A 13,041-nucleotide genomic window follows, 5' to 3' on the forward strand; every position below is an offset into this window, starting at 1 on the left:
TCAAGATCTGGAACATACATTTGAGTTCCAAACAGCCACTCATGTGAAGTACGACCCCGCAGGGACTTTCTAGGCAGATTGTTAAGTGCTCTCTGGACTCCATACAGGTGGTTAAGCCAACTATGACCCCTACCTAAAACTCTGGCTGATAAGGACTGCTTTAAATCATGGTTTAGTCCCTCCACAACACTATTTCCCTCTGGATGAAATGGAAACAAGTAATGGAGTTGGATCCCTTACGAAGCCATAGCATCCCTTAAAGCCCTTGAGGAGAAAGCAGGGCCCTGGTCCAAGTGGAAAGCCGCAATTGCATATGTACCAATAAAGACTTGCAAATTTTTAATAACAAGTTGTGGCCACACCCATAGAAATCTGGAGCAGGAGTCAACAGCAAGTAAAATGTATTTGCATGTACTATCCGGTGTTAGGGGACCACAGTGGTCCAAGTGCACACATTGTAATGGTTTGTTGGAAATTAGGAGGGGTGTCTGCAGTGGGCATTTAGCAATGGAAACCTTAATTTGTTGGCAGATGTCAGAGCAAAGGACATACTGCTTGGCCTGTTTGTATAGACCTGGACACCAATAACGTGTTTGCAACAATGATATTGTAGCCGCCACACCAGCATTGGCAAATGCTACCCCCTCATGCGCTGCTTTAATCAACTCTGATCTTATGTCTTTGTTGGGAATTACTTGGACCCCCACGCCTGGTATTTTTACATTGGCGTCTAGGCAGCCTCCCATTCAGTAGGAATATTTAGCAGGAAATGCCTTTGGATAGGGAGTACCCTCATCCGTAGCTTTCACGGCAGCCCATATGTCTTTGTTTGGTTTTGCTTCTGAGCAGATTACTGCATCAACAGTGGCCGTAGTTACTGCTGATTTTGCAGCTTCATCAGCCAGTGTATTTCCACCAACATGTATTCCAATGTGCTGGTGTTCAAGTGTATATACAACATGGACATTTGGTAGCGTTTCCTTCAGATCCGCTACTTTCCCCCACAGAAGTCTGTATTTAATGGTGTTGCCTTTAGAATATCTAAACCCATTTTGGCACCAACAATGCAGGTATTCATTGAAGGACTGGACACATTAGTACGAATCACAAACAATCAGAGTTAACTGTGCAGGATACATATGTTCCCGTGCCATCACCAGAGCCTTTAGCTCTACCAGTTGTGCTTTGCAATCCCCTAGGGTTTGCATGAACGTATGCTGGGGACAAAATATATTATCCTCCATGTAGCCACTTACGACCGCGCAAGCAGCAGAGTATTGATGTTTTGTGCCATTTGCAGGTTGCAATGACCAAACGGTGTACATGACTCTTTGATACTGATCAATAGGCAGCGTGTTTGCTGGAACTGGGTATTCTAGTTCATATTGCAAAAATTCTTGAGTTTGCAATTTTGGGTAAAAAATGTAGTCTACATCAGTGGCTGTCAAAGACGTTGCCCATTGAATCCAACGTTGATGTAATGCTTTAGCATTTGGAACACTGGCTTTGGTAACAGCCTCAAGGGCTGGGGTAGGAGAAATTACAATAATGCATTTGCCCTGGGCTAGAGGTCTTTCTTTAATGACAGCCATCTGAACAGAGTGAGAATTTTCTCAGTGGGAGCAAAGCGTCGTTCAGCTGCTGAGTACAAAGGTGATTTGTATGCAATCGGGACGGACGGTCTCACCCTCATTGAAAGTTACATAGGTGAAACCAATGGCTCCAGCAATTACTCTGATGACCAGATGTAAATGTTGTGCTGCAAGCATATCAGTTTGCAAAGCTCCGAGTATGCGTGTGTGTTCGAATGTCCAAAATAGACTTGAAACTTCAGGATGTATTAAGTCATATAAAGGTTTTATGTGTGTAAAATTTAGGAAACCCAATAGGGATTGGAGTTTTTTAATGGTATTTGGAGGTAACTGTGCAAATTTTTCAAAGAATTGTGGTGCTAGGCTCTTTCCTTCACATGATAGCTTATATCTCAGAAACAGGACACTAAGGAAGGCTATTTTTTTTTAATTGAATTTGTAGCCGACCTCGGCAAATCCCACAACAATGCGGGCTACCCCTCTTAAATGTTGCAGCAATTAATCATCCATGAGATAGATATCATCTGCATAGGACAATGCTTCAGGGTCAATGTCGTGTAATATTGAAGTCACATGAGCCGCGTACAGCCCTGGACTGTTCTTGCACCCCTGGGGTAAACAACAGAATTGTTTCTGAGAGCCTAGTGCGCTAAAACTTGTTAAGTCTCTACTCATAGGTGCTATATTTTGGCAAAAGAAACCATTGGAAATGTCCAGTGTTGTTTTGTATTTTTTGCGCTCTATGTTATTCATGAGTGCTGTGCTATGTGAATTTTGTATAACATATGTGAATGTATGACTGTTTAAATGTCTGTAGTCTAAGACTATTCTGTACGAATGGTCTGATTTAGCCACTGGGAATAATGGATTATTCATTGGTGAGACGTAGGGTTCGATTATGCCCTGGTACTCCAGTTGTGTGAGGACTCTGCAAGCTCCTCAGGAACAAGGTGTGAGAAAGAAGGTTTAATAACATCTTCCCCATACGGGCATGTACGGACAAATTCATGTTTACGATGAGATCCCAAAAGATTGCGTCTATTGTGCACTCAATGTCTCCTTCTAACTGTACCGTTACTTTGTACTCCCTATCAAGCGTGGAAACATGCATGTCCGCAGTTTCTACTTGTAGGAAGTCATCAGTTGCTTTCACCTCCAGATGCTCTAGAAGATTCCGGTGAACTATTGTGACCTCTACAGCGCTGTCTAATAGCGCTAGTGCCCACTCCATGTTCTTCAAGAGAGCCCTCTTCTTGAGTGGCATGTGGAACTGCAACTGCTGCCACCTTTTTTTTTTTAATTGTGGTATTTGTTGGGAAAGTTTTTCTTCCTTTGTAACAGAAACTTCTGTGATTCCTGTCTCAGTTTCACGTACTCAGCTCTTCGCTCTGACCGCCCACCTCTCTCACTGCATTTTTCCAATGAGTCCTGAAACGAACGAGATTGGCGTGTATCAGTATATTGATATCTGTCAGGCGTTTTTATATTATCTCTATTTCTGAGATTATATCTATTCTGTGGGGTCTTCGGATGCAGAGATTCTCCCCTTTCTTTTTTAGGTGTTTGTTGTTTTTAATTCCAGCATTTCTTAGTACCCTCAGGAGCTTGCTTGGTAGAATCTTTATTAGATTTGCCTTGAAATTGTGGTTTTGTTGGTCTGGGCCCCAGACTATCTCGACCAATGCTAGAGTAGGTCTCCCCGATAATCTTTGGTAGCTCGCATTCTTGATCCTGTGGAGGAATGTCCCAGAGCTGCATGCGCACTGCTAGTGTGACCGCTTCCCCTTTAAGATTACTTAATATAATTGAGGATACTGTGGCAAAATTGCCTATTAATTGCATCACCAAGTCCAGAGCCAGGGCAGCCCCGTATTCATCTTGAATTAGTTTCAACACTTCCGGTAAATTGGCAAGTGTTGGTGTACCGTGGGCGGTTGTATAGAGTGTGGCAAATACCGTGTCCCATGTATTACAGTTATCTACTGTGGGAACCATCCCAAATGGGAAGCACATTGTTAATATGCTATGTTTATCCTGAGGTCCCGTATGGGGAAATACTGCTTCCAGTGCGTTTATTTTTTTAGATAACCAAAACTGAATTTCTTCTCGTTTGGCGGGTACTTAACCCTTAATCGAATGTACAGTCGCAGAGTTAATGCCTGGTGTTACTGCATGTGGTTGCGCTGGTGCAGCATGTGCTGGGTTTGTGGTTAATGTTTGCATTACAAACTGTACTAAGCGTCTGTATATTGCCGTCAGATCAGCATATAAGTGACGGACTTCAGCTACCATTAAGTTTGCTGCAGCAGGGTGAGGTGTGTAAGTGGCCAATAAAGGCCAGGTAGGACCTTCATTACTTAGAGGACCTAACCTAACGTGTAAAATTGTGTGGGGTAGGGCGCCATCAAGCCAATTATTATTTTCTTGATAAGATAGACGTATTTCTAAATATGCATATGCTCTGTATTGTGCAGGTACGTTTCCAGGTGTATAGTGATGAAATTTATTTGTGTTCCCATCAACTGCTGGAAATGTGACCCAAGAATAAAAAAGTTCTGTTCTATAGGTTGCGTGTGTGTCAACAACAAATGTGACTGGACCCCCCTGGGCCGTTAGGCCATGTGCCAGTACATGTGCAGTAAGGGGTGGTCGCATATTGACTGCAATTGCTACCTGTTGTGGATTCGCCATAATGAATGATAAATTTGTCCAGAGATTAGCACACCAAATGGGGATTATCCTTCTAGAGTTCAATCTTGAACAACCTCCAGCCTGAGATAGGTGTTCCCTACTTAGCTGGGGAGGGAATCCTCAATACCACTGACTTTTCCGTATATAGTACTGAGGTGTTTTTGTATGTAGTGAGACTGAGATACTCAGGAGGACCTACAAATTTGAGCTTGAGCAAACGTTAGCAGCGCCATGTCGCATAGGCTCTCATTATTCTAAGGAGGCTACTGGATTGGAGTGGCAGAATCGCCTGAGGTGTGGGAGAATGGGTCTTAACCCACTACAGGTGATACCTGTTTCCCTAATCCAAGTTTTGCTCCAGCTAACTAGCAGTGCCTCATCTCTACCAAAGATCAGGGATGATTGGGCAGCCGAGCGCATGACACGTAAGGATGTCTATGTTTCTATGAATACCAGAGACAAAACGTTTACCACATTTACAGGCAGCCTTGAGAGAAGCACAGAGTGAAAGAAATGTCTTGTTTAAGAACACAGTGCTGGCCTAGGCAAAGAACAGCTAGATAGAGAGAAATAAAACAAGACCGCAAATGTGGCTATTGTTAAAATAATAAACAAAGCTGAATAAAATATATCTAGGTTAAAGTGCACAGCGGCAGATCTAGTGCACTACAATAACGTGCATGGAGCTATAACTAAAATGGCTACACAACAATATCACACCGTACTGTCCAAAGCACCCATGCCCTTTGTCTCCTGGGGCTCCCCTGAAACTGGGACAGAGACAGAGGTGGCCTGAAAGATTGCAGCCTAGCTGGCTCCTCCATGTGCCATCACACCCACAGTCAATGTGCCTTATGAATTGCTGTACTGACGGGTACTTATGGCCTCCTACATAATTGGTTCTCCTTAATATGTTTGTTGGGGTATTCTGTGTTTTTTAAAGTGTAGGCAAAAAAAGAAATTATAGGGAGAAGTGTAGGATGGGGAGAGTGAAGGGAGTTCAGGTGCCACTTATTTTGGTTTTTCTTTTTTGTTCTTTTGTTCAGGTTCTTGCTTTTCATGTTACATTCTCATGGTGGTTAGAGTGTGTAGGAAAGTACCCTCTTTATGACATGTTACCCCCATTTTCTGCCTAATGTCAGTGTGCTTGACTGAGTTCACTGGGATCCTGCTAACCAGGACCCCAGTGATTATGCTCTCTCTCCTCTAAATGTTGTCACTGCATACTGGTAACCCAATATTTCACCCAAAGTTGGCATATAAGCCCCCTTATATGTCCCTAGTATATGGTACCTAGATACCAAGGGCATTGGGGTTCCAGGGGATCCCTATGGGCTGCAGCATTTCTTTTGCCACTCATAGGGATCCAATGCAAAGGCTTCTACTGGACTGCAATTGCAGCCTGCATGAAATGGTGCATACACCCTTTCACTGCCATTTACACTGCACCACGTCACTTATAAGTCACCCATATTGCAGGCCTTCCAGCCCTGGAGGCTGAGTGCAGAGTACTTGTGTGTGAGGTCACCCTTGCACTAGCAGAGGTGCCCGACGACCTCCAGGGCCATTTTCCTGGACTTCGTGAGTGCGCAATTTTACGGATGCAGTGGACATAGGTCCCCACCTATATCCAGCTTCACAATGGTAACTCCGAATATGGCCATGTTTGATATCAAACATGTTGGAATCATATCATAGGGCTTTTGCAAGCATTGGTTGTATGATTCCATGCACTCTGGGGGCTCCTTAGAGGACCCCCAGTACTGCCATTACAGCCTTCTGAGGTTTTCCAGGCAGCCCCACCTGCTGCCACCTCACAGACAGGTTTCTGCCCTCCTGTTTCTCAAGCAGCTTGAGCCCAGGAAGGCAGAACAAAGAATTTCCTTTGGTAGAGGGGTGTTACACCCTCTCCCTTTGTAAATAGGTGTTACAGGCATGGGAGGGGGAGCCTCCCAGAGCCTCTGGAAATGCTGTGAAGGGCACAGATGTGCCCTCCTTGCATAATCCAGCCTACACCAGTCCAGGGACCCCCAGTCCCTGCTCTGGCACGAAACTGGACAAAGTAAAGGGGAGTGACCACTCCCCTGTCCATCACCACCCCGGAGGTGGTGGTCAGAGCTCCTTCAGAGGGTCCCTGGGTTTTGACATCTTGGATTCCATGGTGGCAGGGAACTCTGGGATCATCTGAGTGGCCAGTGCCAGCAGTTGACGTCAGAGCCCTCCCCTGATAGGTGCTTACCTATGTAGCTGATCAATTCCCCTTTCAGGGCTATTTAGGGTCTCTCTCTTGGCTGGTTCTTCACATTCGGACTGCAAGACTCCATCAGGAATCCTCTGCATCCTTTATTTCACCTTCTTACCGAAGAAACTGCATCTGGACCCTCCAGGAACTCTACAACTGCAACAAAGAAGCAAAGACCACTTCTGCAACATTGTATCTTCAGCTCCTGCCAGCAACTGCAACTGTTTCCCAGTCGTGCATACTCAGAGGACAGCCAGTCTTCAGCCTCCACCATAAGTACAAAGGAATCTCCCTTGAAGTGAAGGAGTCACTTCCCTGCTTCGGCAGGCACCCCTCTACAGTGACGACCGGTGGATTGGGTCCCCTCTCCTGACAAAGTGCGTGGATCCAGCATCACGGGTGGTGGACTGAAGTGGTTCCGCCGGTCCTGACATCCAACTATCCAACTTTAGTGGAGGTAAGCACTTGCCTCCCCACGTAAGACAGTACCCCCGTGCACTTTGTGTTTTGCAGTTGCCAAGGCTTGTTGGCATCTTTCCAAAAACTTCTTTGTGACAGTGCAGCTCCGGACCCTAGCATGCACTGCGACGCACAGCCTCCTGCGTGGTTCTCAAGCGATGTAGGATCCCTTTTGTAACTTCTTTGTCCCTGTGCTGTGGGAGTCCTGTGTGCACTGCCTGGTCTTCTGAGGGCTCTCTGAGTTGCTGAACGCCCCCTCTGACTCTCACTCCTGGGTAAAGTCCACCAAGTCCCTCCTGGTCCTGGGCCAAGCCATTTTCCGCCAATCGCGAGCTTTGCATGTGCCAAGGCTTGTTGGAGGAATCCAGCGACACAAACCAGAATGCAATCATCCATCTGGCGTGGGACATCATCTGTACCAACCAGGAACCCGCATCCATATTCTTGGGTGCATTACTAACTGTTCTTCTTCACAGGTGGTTCTTCTTTTGCTCCTTCATCCGGCTTAGCAGGGGCTCCTGTTCTCCGTCGACCCTTCAGTGCTTCTTGGACTTGGTTCCCTTCTTCCACAGGTCTTCAGGTCCAGGAATCCATCGCTGGTGTCTTGCAGTCTCTTCTGGTTCTTGCAATATCTTCTTTCTCGTGTTCTAGTGTGTTCTAGGAAAGATACTGTGATTGACTCCTGATTTCCTGGGCTCTGGGGTGGGTTCTCTTACTTTCCTTTGGTGTTTTCTAATACTCCCTGCGCCCCTCTACACACTACACTTGCCGAGGTGGGAAACCGACATTCGCATTCCACTTTCCTAGTATATGGTTTGTGTTCCCCATAGGCCAATTTCTAACAGTTATGATTTACACTGTTTTCTCTAACTGTTTATACAGCTACTTCTGCATACTAGTGTATATAATTTGTGTATTACTTACCTCATAAGGGAGTAGAGTATTTTTGGCCTTTGTGTTACCAAAATAAAGTACCTTTATGTTCTGTAAGACTTAAACCCATATTTATATTTTTTAGCTCTGAGTTTATGCCGCTTTTTGATGTAAAAACGTCACAAACTTACAAAATACAATTGTGTTTTGCATGTTTGCGCCGCTTTTGCCTAAAAAAATGACACATATGCGGCGCTAAAAAAGTATAAATATAGGCCTTAGTATTTTCTTTCATGTGTGTCAGTACTGTGTGACTACAGTGGTATTGCATGAGCTTTGCATGTCTCCTAGATAAGCCCTGGCTGCTCAGCTACAGCTACCCCTAGAGAGCCTGTCTTCTAGACACTGCCAACATTTCACTAATAAGGGATAACTGGACCTGGTATAAGGTGTAAGTACCTTAGGTACTCACTACAAACCAGGCCAGCCTCCTACAGAGTCCCTAATCAGAGTTTTGCATTTACTTTAAATGGTCCAAGAATTGACCGTGGAACCCTTAAGGGCTACAACATACCAACCTGGAATGTCAACTGAATTAATGATAAGATCAAAATAAGGGTGGTCATGTTGTATGCCAAAGGCTCTTGAAAAGTGGCTTTCCTTCTCAAGAAGACATTTCAACTGTTTGTCCATAAAGTATCCATAGAACCTTTGGATTATTTTGTGATGGTTACCAGATGTATGGAGGGATGTTCACAGACAGTAATCAGTGTTGATGCTCCTGCCTACTTGTTAGATTCCACATTGGGGGCCAGTTGTTGCACTGCGGTTCTCACTACCATAGGTGGTGACTTCAGTGCTATAATGGAAACCAATATGACACAAATTCCTGATTGGCGCCCCCCGACTCCTGTGCTTTCAGGTGTGTGCTGGGGCCCTGGGGGTGCCTACGTTTGGTAGCTTCACCACTGTGCAGATAGGCAGTATAAATACTGTTACGGTTTGCATGCTTCTTACTGCTGTAGGCTGCCAGTCTCTGGGCACCACCTGGTTTCTTGCTTGACCAATGTAAGAGTGACCCTTTCCAGTAGCCACTGTGCTGCTGACAATACAACGCGTAGCAGGACATAACCTCCAGAAGGAGCCCCAGAGTAAAAATCCAAAATTGGGAAAAAACCTTAGATTACAAGAACTTCTGAAAAGAGGAAAAAAGAAAATCTGCCAAGAATAAGGAATCAGGAACAACAAAACTGCAGGCAAAAGACAGGATAGGTCCAAAAATACGGGAAGCAGGAGCGAGGAGCACGGAAGTGTTTGCAACACAAGGAAAAGAAGATCTTCTGTGCTTCTAAACTGACAAACAGGAAGTGACATGCAGGAAGAACTAAAGGTATCATCTTGGATTGGGAAAGCCACATACAGGCAAATGGAAAAAGTGCCATTGTAGAAAAGGGAGAGCAATGCATGCAGGAAAGGAAAATCAGACACCTGGGAAGAAGAAAATAGGGGCACAAGAAGAAAAAGGAAAAAGAAGAAAGAAAAAGGAAAGAAGAAGTCCAGCAAGTAGGTAATTTTTTTTACAGGGGCCGCAAACGAACGCAGCACAACCCAGAGCCCAAGAGAGGACTCCTGAGCCACGTTGCGGTCGATAAAACAGGTCATGGCACGAAACGCGGACTGCCGATACGACCCACAAGGGGGGCGCCATGGGTCCCTGCTGCGTCACATATAATACTCTTCCCTACGCTGCATCTCTTTTTGGTGAGATTACTTTTTCACCCCCTCTATAGACATTGGCAAAATCTCCTCCACGCACCTACTCCTAACAAGACTCTCAGACTACTCACCTATGATGCTGTTTGCTGGTAAAGAGTTGGTTGGGGAGAGGGGATCAGGTTGCCTGAGGGCTACTAGACAACACATTCACAGAATAGTTTTGTGGCACTGATACGGACTATTCTGAGTTGAATGAGGCCACAGTGTTCTCTCTGACCATGCTCTGGGAGGCCTTTAAAACAATTCTAAAGGGGGTGGGGCTCTTTCATATATAAGCTATAAAAGAGAACTCCAGAGGGGGAACTCCTGCAATTGGGATGTAATGTTAGCCATCAGGGATAGGCAGTGGTGATCTATCCTCTTGTGGCAATCTGATAGCAGCAACTCGAATCATCTCATATCAGTCAGTTAATGTTTTAAGCAAAAGCTCCTCAACATGGGTATATGAGTTGGGAGACAAACCTTGAAAGTTACTCTACTGGCTTGTGAACACAAAAAGAATGCACATCTTAATTTCCAAGATGCACACCTTTATGGGGGAAACAATGTCTACAGTGGGTCTCATAACGGTGTTTGAACAATTTACAAAATATCATTGTACGTAATATTGTTTGTAGGTGTTATTTTATATGTCATTTATTGTAGTGTGTTTGATTCTAAATGTTCCTTAATTTTTTATTTGTGCTTCTAGTGAGAGTGTTTATTAATTATGAGATTGCTGACATTTGTATTTTTAGGTGCATTAAAGTATAAAAAATGTATTTATATTTTTTTTGTAGAGAGATATTCGGTTATTAGGGTATAAGAGTGGAGGGATTTTTTAAAAGTGGATTGGAAATTGTGATGTACATTTATTGTTATTCATTATAATGATATGCAAATTAATATCGCAAAAGTTTTTAATTCATTTTGGTACATTAATTATAACATGTTTTGAAAAATTAAAGAAATATAAAAACTACATTTAATAAAGTAAATTAATTCTAAACATTTTAAAATAAAAAATACATTTTATAATTTTGTGAAAACATTATCGTAATTTACAAAATTAAAATGATTTTATGTTTAGAATTATAATGTCATTTAAAATATTTTTATTTTATTTTAAAACTTAGTTGTCTATCTTATTTACTTTATGATTTTTATTTTTTAATTATCAGTTTATCCCCTAATTGGGTTAGATTGGATTAGGAATAGTAAATGGAACCCTTATAGTGTCCAACACCTTTCACAAATTGGGATAGATTGGAGTAGAAATAGTAAATGTCACACCTTTAGTGTCCAACCCCTTCCACAAACTGTTATAGATTTGTGTCGGAATAGTAAATGTCATCCTTTCAGTGACCAGCACCTACTCCAAATTGGTATAAATTAGAATGGGAATAGTAAATGTCACCCTTTTACTGTCCAACTCCTTCCTACCCTAGATTGGGGTAGGAATAACAAATGCCACCCCTTTAGCGCCTAACATTTTCTTCAAAATGGTTTACTTTGAAGAGTGATTATTTAATGTTATAATTTTAGTGTGAAATCCTTTGTTTAAATTGTATTTGTATGCAGTTGACATAGGTAGACGGCAGACATAGGTAGGCATGCAGCAGAAGGTTTACACTGTCTGGCGAAGTCCCTCCTGGCAGGTTGCTGGCAGTGCGGCTTCCTCCCCGTGGGCCCCATTAGGAGTTTCCCGCTGGGTCAGTGGGCAGAAACAGAGGCGCAGATTTATACTTGCTTTGCGCCGAACTTGCGCATTTTTTTACGCAAATTTGGCGCAATCCCAACTCCATATCTATACTTTGGCACTAGACCCATCTAGCACCAAAGTTTTGGAGTTAAAGTCATTTTTTGCTTGCAGGAAACTACCTTACATCAATGAGATGGAAGATAGGCGTTCCTGTGCAAAAAATTATGATATGGCCTTAGTGCCATATTTATTCCCCGTTCTAAAATGATGCACAGGGGAAGTGGTCCTTAAATAATGGTGCTCAGCTTGGTCAGGGCAGGCGTTAGGGGACCTGTGGGTCAGAGACCATGGAATGGGCCCACAGGTGCACTTCCCTAGCCCCAGGGTCAACCTACCCACACCAGAGGGACACCACAGGATGGGGGGCATCCCAGGTAAGTATAGGTAAGTATTTCATATTTTATTAAAAAGTGCAATGGGGACGTAACTTGGGCCCCCTAACATGGCACTGGGCCCAATGGCCATGCCCAGGGGATACATGTCCCCTGGGCATGGCCATTGGGATGGTGGGCATGACCCCTGTCTTTGCTAAGACAGGCGTCATGCCCAATGGGGTTTTACGTAAAAAAATTATGCTAGTCTGGTTAGAGGTATGTTTATGCCTCTGACCCTACTAGGTTCTTCCCTTAATGCACAACCACCTGTTCCCCCTACACCTCCCCCCCAGCTAGCGTCCTTTTTCATGACGCTAGCTGGGGCTTACGGCTGGCTACCGCCATTCCTTTAATATGACGCCCGGCCAGCATCTTGGAATAGCACTAGCCAGCGGTATACTTTTTCAAGCAAAACTGCGTTAGCGCAGTTTTGCATGAAAAATTATCAATCAGGCCCACAGTTTCCGTCCGCTGGCCCAGCAGAAAATGGCCTACAGCATTGTCAAAGCAGGCAGTGAACTTTGCGACCCGGCTGCTGGGGGGCCCCTGCACTGCCAAGTGACTAGGCCGGGCAGGGCCCCCCCGGGACATCCTGCACCCCGAAAGCCGCCAGCCTCTACATGGCAGTGCTACTGCCATCTAAAGGCTGTGAGACAGGGGGTTGTAATCCCCATGGCGGTGCTGCTTGCAGCGCTACATTGGCGGGATAGGACCACCAGCACTGCCAGACCCTCCTGTGGAGGAAAACTGGCGGTCCGACCACAGCACGACTGCCGCAGTCATAATGTGGCGGTCAGACCACTACCTCAACCCTGGCAGTCAATAGTTCGCCCGGGCCACAATAGTTTCTGTAATTTAATTAGTATCATTGGTGTATAGAAATATAATATAAAAGTTATGTTAGTCATAAATATTGTTATTAATGATATATTTATATAAAATAAAGACGTAACACAATTTTCTAATTTTATGTTTTCAAAGTTTATTTAGTGTATATTTTTAAGCATACATATTTTAATTTAAAATTGAAAACTATGTAGAGATAAATGATTCAAACATTTTAAATACATGTATGTTATTACATAATAGATGTAAATCATATTTAAATAATATTGTATTTTGTAACTTTTTCACTTTTTTCCATTCTTGAACTTTTTTTAGCAGTTATTAAATTGTTTTATATACATAGTTTCCACCTCACTATAACACATATATTTTCTAACATTATTTAATGTATAATGTTTAATATTTTTTAACATTTTGTTATCCATTTGTTGAACATTTTAGCATTTT

The sequence above is a fragment of the Pleurodeles waltl genome, chromosome 5 (genome assembly GCF_031143425.1).
Source record: "Pleurodeles waltl isolate 20211129_DDA chromosome 5, aPleWal1.hap1.20221129, whole genome shotgun sequence".
NCBI classification, from domain to species: Eukaryota; Metazoa; Chordata; class Amphibia; order Caudata; family Salamandridae; genus Pleurodeles; species Pleurodeles waltl.